This window comes from Ranitomeya imitator, unplaced genomic scaffold (genome assembly GCF_032444005.1).
Source record: "Ranitomeya imitator isolate aRanImi1 unplaced genomic scaffold, aRanImi1.pri SCAFFOLD_432, whole genome shotgun sequence".
Classification (NCBI taxonomy): Eukaryota; Metazoa; Chordata; class Amphibia; order Anura; family Dendrobatidae; genus Ranitomeya; species Ranitomeya imitator.
In genome coordinates, this window is record NW_027194070.1 from 178301 (window position 1) to 190000 (window position 11700).

Sequence of the window (11700 nt, forward strand, 5' to 3'; positions counted from 1 at the left end):
CTGTGATTCTGCTTTGCTTCCACTTTTTCTCTATCTTTATTCTGCTACTTGCCATACAGGTCTCTACCTGTTTCTTTATATTCTCCAGTCTGAACAGGTTCTTACCTGTTTCCATACATCCATCTGAATACCAGTTCCTACCAGAGTATCAGTCCTGTCTGCCAGTACCAGCTGTGCCCATCTGCCTGCCTGTATCTCCGTCAAGCCAGTCCGCCCATCAGGGTCTCTGTCATACCCGTCTGTCAGCCAGTGTCACAGCCGTGCCTACCTGCCTGTGTCTTGTCCCCGGTGGGATCAGCATCCACAGTCCGACTCCACCCTGGAGTGGTACCTGGTAGCTTCCGATTGCACAAGTCTGACCTCACCATCAGAGGCTCCAGCGAACACCTAGGAAGCTACTTAGTTACGCCCCTTCCAGAGAAGTTCGGTCTGTGGTCCAGTGGGGCCACACCATCAGGCGCCCGTGCCAACCAGTCTCGGCGCGAGCGTTACAAATGCTGAGCTGCTGCTGCTGTATGTGTCCCTATTACTGCCCCTGATACCCCAATACTGAGCCGCTGCTGCCGTATGTGTCACTATTACTGCCCCTGATACCCCAATACTGAGCCACTGCTGCCGTATGTGTCCCTATTACTGCCCCTGATACCCCAATACTGAGCCGCTGCTGCCGAATGTGTCTCTATTACTGCCCCTGATACCCCAATACTGAGCCGCTGCTGCCGTATGTGTCCCTATTACTGCCCCTGATACCCCAATACTGAGCCGCTGCTGCCGTATGTGTCCCTATTACTGCCCCAGATACCCCAATACTGAGCCGCTCCTGCCGTATGTGTCCCTATTACTGCCCCTGATACCCCAATACTGAGCCGCTGCTGCCGTATGTGTCCCTATTACTGCCCCTGATACCCCAATACTGAGCCGCTGCTGCCATATGTGTCCCTATTACTGCTCCTGATACCCCAATACTGAGCCGCTGCTGCCGTATGTGTCCCTATTACTGCCCGATACCCCAATACTGAGCCGCTGCTACCGTATGTGTCCCTATTACTGCCCCTGATACCCCAATACTGAGCCGCTGCTGCCGTATGTGTCCCTATTACTGCCCGATACCCCAATACTGAGCCGCTGCTACCGTATGTGTCCCTATTACTGCCCCTGATACCCCAATACTGAGCCGCTGCTGCCGTATGTGTCCCTATTACTGCACCTGATACCCCAATACTGAGCCGCTGCTGCCATATGTGTCCCTATTACTGCACCTGCTGTGTGGTACAATAACGGCTCCCCTTACCGCCCAATATAATAGTCGCCCGCCAGGGCCGTGGGGATATAGAGCATCATGTGTGGCAATTATACAGTATTGAGCATCATGTGGGATCATTATACAGTATGGAGAACTGTGTGTGGCCATTATACAGTATTGAGCATCATGTGTGGCCGTTATACAGTATGGAGCATCATGTGTGGCCAATGGACATTATACAGTATGAAGCATCATGTGTGGCCATTATACAGTATGGAGCATCATTTGTGGCCATTATGCAGTATTGAGCATCATGTGGGATCATTATACAGTGTGTGGCCGTTATACAGTATGGAGCACTATGTGTGGCCATTATACAGTATGGAGCGCTATGTGTGGCCATTATACAGTATGGAGCACTGTGTGGCCATTATACACTATGGAGCACTGTGTGGCCGTTATACAGTATTGAGCATCATTTGTGGCCATTATACAGTATTGAGCATCATGTGGGGTCATTATACAGTATTGAGCATCATGTGGGGTCATTATACAGTATGGAGCATCATGTGGGGTCATTATACAGTATGGAGCATCATGTGGGGCCATTATACAGTATGGAACATCATGTGGGGCCATTATACAGTATGGAGCATCATGTGTGGCCATTATACAGTATGGAGCATCATGTGTGGCCATTATACAGTATGGAGCATCATGTGTGGCCATTATACAGTATGGAGCATCATGTGTGGCCATTATACAGTATAGAGCATCATGTGTGGCCATTATACAGTATGGAGCATCATGTGTGGCCATTATACAGTATGGAGCATCATGTGTGGCCATTATACAGTATGGAGCATCATGTGTGGCCATTATACAGTATGGAGCATCATGTGTGGCCATTATACAGTATGGAGCATCATGTGTGGCCATTATACAGTATGGAGCATCATGTGTGGCCATTATACAGTATGGAGCATCATGTGTGGCCATTACACAGTATGGAGCACTGTGTGGCCATATTTATTTTTGTTTATAATTATTGGATATGAAACAGTGTGATCAGCAGTGCTAAATGGGTGTGGTTGGGACGTGGATATGTGTGTGACTCGTGGAATGGGTGTGGTCAGAGGCGTGGCCTAAAATTATACTTCTTTGGTTGGGATGAATGGTACCACATTTGCCAGATCACGGCAAGTGCCACAAATCCCATAGGGAATGAATGAGGCCGAACGCAGTGTTGCCGTAAGTGATCTGTTACAGGCAGATGCAGAAAAACTGCCCGATCTGCTGCAAAAGGCGACTTTCACATCAGAGATTCTTGCCAAAGTCACTGCCGATAGTGTCATACTCACCAATGGGGGAGGTAGCACTAAAAGTGCCTAGGGCAGCAGAAACTCTAAATACGGCCCTGGTTGTTACCTTATTCCAGAAGGAAAAGAGATAAGGAAGGATGGGGATACGGATCACAGAGGTATCATATGGATACTGTGAGAGACATTAAAAAGGAAATTAGCATATATAATATCACAGCCAAGTGCCCATAGGGGTATAAAGTACCTAATGGTTATGTGTCCGTATATGGTAGCCCACTCTGTGGCTGTTGGTAATCTGTAGGTAGGTAATATACACACGTATACGTTTTTAGTACAGGGGCTATAAAGAGGTCAGGTCGGTTATAGGCAAGGTGAATTACCTGTGTGAAGGGTATGTAGGACAGCCGCGATCCGTCATATCCGGCCTGAGCTGCTGACTTCCGGTCTGGCGGCATGTAGTATTATTTAACCCTGGCTGTGGCGGTGAACATGCACGCCGACACAGCAGGGCGCGGGAGCGCCGCTTACAACTACCCTTCACACAGGTAATTCACAGTATCCATATGATACCTCTGGGATCCTTATCCCCAGCCTTCCTTATCTCTTTTCCTTCTGGAATAAGGTAACCGTGCACTTCCATTACTCTTATATATATATGATCCAGTCCTGTCTCAGTATACTAGCATTTTTTCATGTATATTTGCATATGTGTGTATATATCTTTATGTAGGATTCCTAGTCGTTATTTTTTTCCCTTCATTTACAGATTGTGTGTATATACTTTGTATATATTAATTTGCACCAGGAGGACCCCACACTATAGACTATTCACAGATGTTCTTTATTATTTTGAATTTCCATTCTGGTTTTACTTATTTATTTTGTTTCTTTTCTCTATTTACAGCGATTTGTGATAAAGGCTTCGGCGGAGCCGAAACGTTTTTCTTGTATGTCGCTTATTGTTTAAGATTCTGTTACGCTCACAGAGTATGCTATAATAAATTTAGATTTTCTTTTGCATGATATCCACAAGAGAGTGCAGTGAACTTTAAAAATTATCTCCATAAAGATGGGACCTTAACCCGTATGGCAGGTGACTCGAGCCTTTTTACAGGGTCTCTATCATGTCCCGGCTCTATGTGTCACTGTGCCTCCTGGGTATTAGGGCGAACAGGTGACGTGACGTGTAATCCAGCTGTCCTGCTGGTTTCTGCTGTCAGTCCTGGAGTCCCTCACAACCTCAGTGTTCCGGCTACCGGTAATCTGCGCCAGCCAGGGAGGTAGCTAATTCACTGCTCTGCTCCACTGGTGTTCCTTCTCATGTGCTTCGCTCTCCCACACGCTCACTACAATCTGTTTGGCTGTCTGTATTATCTCTGTCTAGGAGCTGCAGCACTTTCTCGTGGCTGCACGGCTCCTCATACGTTCTTCCTCCCTCAGACTGCTCCAGTCTGCTCTCGGGCACTATCTGACTAACTTTCCCTCCAAACAACAATATATCTCTAAATGCAGGCGAGTCACCTAGAAATTAGGATCAACAGCTCCCCCTTGTGGCCTGGAGTGTGAACAAATTACATGTTTGTGTTACCTGGTGAGAGTTATCCTTCATCGCTTCCAAGTGTGACATCTCCCCTTGAGGAAAGCAATGCCACTGTGATGACCAGGACCCTGGGGCATCACAATAATGCCACCACTGTGCCCCTTACATAGTAATAATGACTCCTTTGTGCTCGCTAAATAGTAAAATGCCTTCCTAGAAAATTAGTGCCCTGTGCTAGTGCTCTCCACTTTTTGTCTCTAAAAAGTAATAATATCCCATATGCAGCTTTAAAGGTCACAATAGTCTGACTGCCCCATAGCAATAATGCTTAAGTGCCCAATTAAGATTTAATAATGTCTCCTAAGTTCCTCCCATGTACAGCTCCACTATACACCATATGGGGGGCCCACAGCTTCCCTGTACACAGTATAATGCCCCCACAGCTCCCCTATACACAGAATGATGATCCCACAGATCTTCTATACACAGTATGATGAGCCCACTGCTCCCCTATACACAGTGTGATGTCCTCACTGCTCCCCTCTATACAGTATGATGAGCCCACTGTTCCACTATACACAGTATAATGCCAACAGAGCTCCACTATAGAAAGTATTATGCTCCCCTATACACAGTATGATGATCCCACAATTTCTCTATACACAGTTTGATGTCCCAACTGCTCCCCTTTACACAGTATAGTGAGCCCACAACTCCCCTATACACCGTATGATGTCCCCACTGCTCCCTTCTATACAGTATGATGAGCCCACTGCTCCCCTATACAAAGAATGATGATCCCACAGCTCCTCTATACACAGTATGATGCCAACAGAGCTCCACTATAGAAAGTGTTATGCCCCCCAGAGGTCCCCTATATACAGTATAATGGGCCAACTGCTCCCTTATGCACAGTATAATACCTTCACAGCTCCCCTATACACAGTATGGCAAGCCCACAGCTCCCCCATACACAATATGATGATCTCACAGCTCCCTTATACACAGTAGGATGGGCCTGCAGCTCCCGTACATACAGTACGATGTCCAACAGAGTTCCCCTATACATGGAATTATGTCCCCGCTGCTCCCCCAAAACACAGTGTAATAGTTCATAGCGTTCTTACACCATGCAGCGAGAGAGTCCCACTGGAAGGAGGAAATTAACTTTATTTCTCCCGGGAGCCTCGCTCTTCCAGTCATAGGGGCGGCGTCTGCACAGTTTCAGTCACTGCTCTGTGTATAGGTACAGGGGTGGGCTCCTCTGCTGACTTGCAGACATTGGTATTTGGCGCAAAGTATTAACTGGTGTAAATGTAGGACAGGGCCCTAGCATCATACATGTCAACATATTGGTATTGGCAGTGCCATTGAAGGATTTAACCGCATAGACTAAACAGTGGTGGAGCAGTGAGAGATAATTTTGCAAGTGGTAGAGCACAGTTTGAGCTGGGGGGGGGGGGGGACACTCTCTCATGGGCAGCGGTACTGGCCCAGGGCCCCTCATGTTACAACGGTGTGTCTGACGTTGGGTGCGCACCACCACCGCCAGAGACACTTCATTGTACTACGAAGGACCCTGTGCCAGTGCCGTCGCGTAAAAGTGGGCACACCCACCCCTTCAGACAAACGGCACTCTCACGGGTGCTTGCGCCAAGTGGTGACTGACCACGGCCCCGTGGGGGGAGTCGGCCCATTTAGGGCGGTCATATGCTGGACAAACAGCAGCTGCAAATTGAGAAATTGGAACAGTCAGTAAGACCAGTCCAAAAGCAAGACCTTTTTACAGGAAAGCTAGGTGTCAGCCGGGAAAGGTGGGGCAAAAAAATTAGAAATCCATGATTATTTCATTTTAATGAAGGTTAGATCATCAACATTTTGGGTAGCCAGACGAGTCCTTTTTTTGGTCAGCATTGAACCAGCAGCACTGAAGACTCTTTCTGATAGCACACTAGCTGCTGGGCAAGCAAGCTCCTGCATATTCTGCCAATTCTGGCCAGGTGTCTATTTTGGATGCCCAGTAATCAAATGGGAATGACGGGTGAGGGAGAACATCGATAAGGGAGGAAAAATAGTTAGTAACCATACTGGACAAATGTTGTCTCATGTCACTTTGAATTGATGCTGCAGTACCTGTCCTGTCTGCAGTCATTGCGAAATCACTCCACAACCTGGTCAGAAAACCCCTCTGTCCAATGCCACTTCTGATTTGTGCACCTCTAACACCTCTGCCATGTTGCCCCCTGCAGCTCGTGTGAGAACCATCACCGCCGCTGTGTGCTGGGAATGCCTGAACCAAACGGTCTACAAGAGTTGCTTGTTTGGTTGCCAATATTTGCTCAAGGTTCTCATGTGGCATGATATTTTGCAATTTCCCTTTATAGCGTGGATCCAGGAGGCAGGCCAACCAGTAATCATCATCGGTCATCATTTTTATAATGCGGGGGTCCCTTTTTAGGATACGCAAGGCATAATCCGCCATGTGGGCCAATGTTCCAGTTGTCAATTCACTGCTTGTGCTGGGTTGAGGAGCACTTTCTGGCAAATCAACGTCACTTGTCTCCCTCAAAAACCCTGAACCTGGCCTTGCAACGCTACCAGTTTCTATTGCCCCTGAGAAGCTCCCTCATCCAAAAAGTATTCATCCCCATCATCCTCCTCGTCCTCATCCTCCTCTTCGCCCGCCACCTCGTCCAGTAGTCTTCCCTGACCAGACAATGGCTGACTGTCATCAAGGCTTCCCTTGTCCTCAGCTGCAGATGCCTGCTCCTTTATGTGCGTCAAACTTTGCATCTGCAGACGCATTAGGGGGATGCTCATGCTTAGGATGGCGTTGTCTGCACTAACCAGGCGTGTGCATTCCTCAAAACACTGAAGGACTTGACACAGGTATTGTAGCTTCGACCACTGCACACCTGACAACTCCAAGTCTGCCATCCAACTGCCTGCCCGTGTATGTGTATCCTCCCACAAATACATAACAGCACGCCTCGGTTCGCACAGCCTCTGAAGCATGTGCAGTGTGGAGTTCCACCTTGTTGCAACGATGATTAGGCGGTGCTGGGGAAGCCTCAAAGATCGCTGATGGTTCTGCATACGGCTGGAGTGTACAGGTGAACGGCGGATGTGCGAGCAAAGTCTTCGCACCTTCAGGAGCAGGTCGGGTAACCCCGGTTAACTTTTCAGGAAGCACTGCACCACCAGGTTTAAGGTGTGAGCCAGGCAAGGAATGTGTTTCAGTTGTGAAAGGGCGATGGCAGCCATAAAATTCCTTCCGTTATCACTGACTACCTTGCCTGCCTCAAGATGTACACTGCCCAGCCATGACTGAGTTTCTTGCTGCAAGAACTCGGATAGAATTTCCGTGGTGTGTCTGTTGTCGCCCAAACACTTCATTTCCAACACAGCCTGCTGACGCTTGCCACTAGCTGTTCCATAATGGGACACCTCAGGTGCAACAGTGGCAGCTGCGGATGGAGTGGTTGTGCGACTGCGGTCTGTGGACGAGCTCTCGCTTCTGCTGGAGGACGAGGAGGAGGGGGAGGGGTGGCGAACGGCTACAGCCAACTGTTTCCTAGACCGTGGGCTAGGCAGAACTGTCCCAATCTGGCTGTCCCCTGTGGACCCTGCATCCACCACATTAACCCAGTGTGCCGTGATGGACACATAACATCCCTGGCCATGCCTACTGGTCCATGCATCTGTTGTGAGGTGCACCTTTCTACTGACAGATTGCCGGAGTGCATGGACAATGCGGTCTTTGACATGCTGGTGGAGGGCTGGGATTGGTTTCCTTACAAAGAAGTGTCGACTGGGTAGGTCGTAACGTGGTACTGTGTAGCCAATCAGGGCTTTGAAAGCTTCGCTTTCAACTATCCGGTAGGGCATAATCTCTAACGAGATTAGTCTAGCAATGTGGGCGTTCAAACCCTGTGTACTCGGATGAGTACATCCTTTTCCTAAGGAGAGTCTTGTAGGGTGAGCTGGACTGGAGTGCTGCATATGGTGGAACTAGCGGGGGTGATGGTGGACATGGCAGACAGAGAGGGTTGGTGATGGTATTCTTGCTGTTGGCCTACATAGTTTTTCCTACCACGAACCTGGTGATTCCCTGACTGCTTTGACCTTGCGACGAAACCTCCACATTTGCTGCAGGTGGTGTGGTAAACGGTGGGCTTACAGTGAGGGAAGGGATGTAGCGTTGCTGACTAGCTTCATTGTGAGAGGGTGCAACAACGTTAAGGGACGTTTGGTAGTTAGTCCAGGCTTGCAAGTGCATGGTGGTTAAATGTCTACGCATGCAACTGGTATTTAGATTTTTCACATTCTGACCTCTGCTGAAGGTCCTTGAGCATTTCTTACAGATGACTTTGCACTGATCATTTGGATCTTGTTTAAAAAATTGCCAGACTGCACTCTTCCTACTATCGGATACCTTTACAGGCATTGCACACTGAGCTACTTTAACCGGATGGCCACGCTGTCCTACAACTGTTTTTGGTTTTGAAGGAACGTAATAGCAACAGTATATATTGTAAAAAAATATAAAATAATGTTCTAAAAAGATCAATAAGATCTGAATAATAAAATATAAACCAATCGCTCGTTGCTAAAAGGAGAGAAGAAGAGTGGCAGACCACCCGGACTTTGTATAAAAGATCAAAAGGCCGTCACCTGGACTCACAAAACTAGCAGGAATATATATAAAATGTATACATATATATATACTATATATTAAAAAAAGCCACAAAGAAATAGGTCAGACAAAAATAAGCCTTTATTATAACAATATGGCAACATCAGCACAAAAGTGCATGTACTTGGGAAATAAATATACGCGGGTATACAGGCTAAAATACGATATAGACAAAAATAAATAATCCCGCAATCTTATTACAAGGACATGTATAAAATGGCGTGCATAAAAGGGGAAGTTATGCAACTAGTGAAAATAAAAAATGTGCAAAATATTAGTTGAAAATAAAATTATACATACGTGTCTACTTTAACAATGTGCAAAAAAGTGCCGAGAAAATATATATATGTGCAAAGTTACATAAAAAGAACATGGGGGAGGACAACTCCGCAGTGCACAATGTGTCCCCTCATGCACCGCAATATCATACATGCACACCGATAATTTCTTAAAGACATATGGGAATTACACAAATCAACCGTATATATACATGTCGGTCCTGCATGCCCAAGTACAGAGCACCCCGACGCGCGTTTCGGTGATTGCTTCGTCAGGGAGTGATGTACGAGCAGAACCGAGAAGGTACCGTATTTTTCGGACTAAAAGACGCACTTTTTCCCCCCCAAAAAAGGAGGGAAAATGGGGGGTGCGTCTAATAGTCGCAATGCAGGCTTACCTAGGTGGCAGAGGTGCGGTGGCAGAGGTCCGGTGGCAGAGGTGCGGTTGCGGGGGTGTGGCGGCAGAGGAGGCGCAGTAAGCGGGGTCCCTTTCCCCGGTATGGTGATGCAGCAGGCCCGGTATGCAGCAGAGCCGGGTGAATCCTCTTGTTATCGGTGGTGGCGGCCATTTTCCGGAGGCCGCGCGTGCGCAGATGGAGCGCTCTGCTTCCCGGGGCTTCAGGAAAATGGCCGCCGCGATCTCCATCTGCGCACGCGCGGCCTCCCGCGGCCATTTTCCTGAAGCCCCGGGAGCAGAGCGCTTTATCTGCACACGCGCGGCCTCAGGAAGATGGCCGCGCCCACCGATAACAAGAGGATTCACCCGGCTCTGCTGCATACCGGGCCTGCTGCATCACCATACCGGGGAAAGGGACCCCGCTTCCTGCGCCTCCTCTGCTGCCACACCCCCGCCACCGGACCTCTGCCACCACACCTCTGCCACCTAGGTAAGCCTGCATGGTACGCCAGGGACCCCTCTCACGCCATACCTCTCACTGCACCTCCTGATCCCAGCACCTTCTCATCCCAGCACCTCCTGATCCCAGCACCTCCTGATCCCAGCACCTCCTGATCCCAGCACCTTCTCATCCCAGCACCTTCTCATCCCAGCACCTTCTCATCCCAGCACCTTCTCATCCCAGCACCTCCTCATCCCAGCATCACCCCACCTTGCCTCCTGTGACCCTGCTCTGCCACCGCCATAAGATACTGTAAATTCGGACAATAAGACGGACCCCCATGTTATAAAAAATCTTTTTTTCTGCAATTTTCACCCCAAATTTGGGGTGCGTCTTATGGTCCGGTGCGTCTTATAGTCCGAAAAATACGGTATATATACTTACCGGAGGCGCTGATAGGAATGGGCTGATGGCTATTGCGGCGCACCGGAAGCGCTCAGAGCCAGCGTCACGTAACCCGGCAGTGGAGAAGCCGCTGCTAGGCAACCAAGACACTGGATGAGAGCAAGCCGGGACACAGACAGCGCATGCGCACAGTCATGCCCAACGCTATGGACGCAAGAGGATTAAAGACAATGCCGGTATGGACAAAAAAAGGGGGGTGGAAAAGAGGGAAGGAGGGGGGGGAAGGGAAAGGGGGAAGAGGGGGAGGAGGAGGAGGGAAAGGGGGAAAAAAAGGGGTGATTCCATTAAAAGGCCAATTATACTAGCCAAGAAAATGGTAACTACTACTGGACAAAAATTACATTGTGGGTACAAATGCATATTAGCAAAAAAATAAATAAATAAATAATTGCATGCTCAAAAAATATGTAAAATGATGTCGGACAGAATCATTATGCACATTAAAAGTAAAAATAGTAGAATGAATGTGAAAACATATAAATATATAATATGTGTGGTGCAAAAAAGGGGAGGGGGTGGAAAGAGGATGGGAGAATGCATACGAAAATAAAACGTACATTAGTTGTTATTATGGGATATACATACAGCCATGCATATATAACACATCCAAAAATATTATTATTATTATAAAACATTAAAATATATATTTTTTTTTAATAGAATGTGTATTTAATAAATAATAGCATTACAATTGCGAACCCACAACAAACAACATGAAGAGGACAGAAAAAAAAACATTTAAAATGTTTTAAAACACACGGCTCTTCTCTACACACACACACGGCTCTGCTCTACACACACACACGGCTCTGCTCTACACACACACGGCTCTGCTCTACACACACACACACGGCTCTGCTCTACACACACACACGGCTCTGCTCTACACACACACACGGCTCTGCTCTACACACACGGCTCTGCTCTACACACACACGGCTCTGCTCTACACACACACACGGCTCTGCTCTACACACACGGCTCTGCTCTACACACACACACACGGCTCTGCTCTACACACACACGGCTCTGCTCTACACACACACACGGCTCTGCTCTACACACACGGCTCTGCTCTACACACACACACGGCTCTGCTCTACACACACACGGCTCTGCTCTACACACACACACACGGCTCTGCTCTACACACACACACGGCTCTGCTCTACACACACACGGCTCTGCTCTACACACACACACGGCTCTGCTCTACACACACACGGCTCTGCTCTACACACACACACACGGCTCTGCTCTACACACACACACGGCTCTGCTCTACACACACACACGGCTCTGCTCTACACACACGGC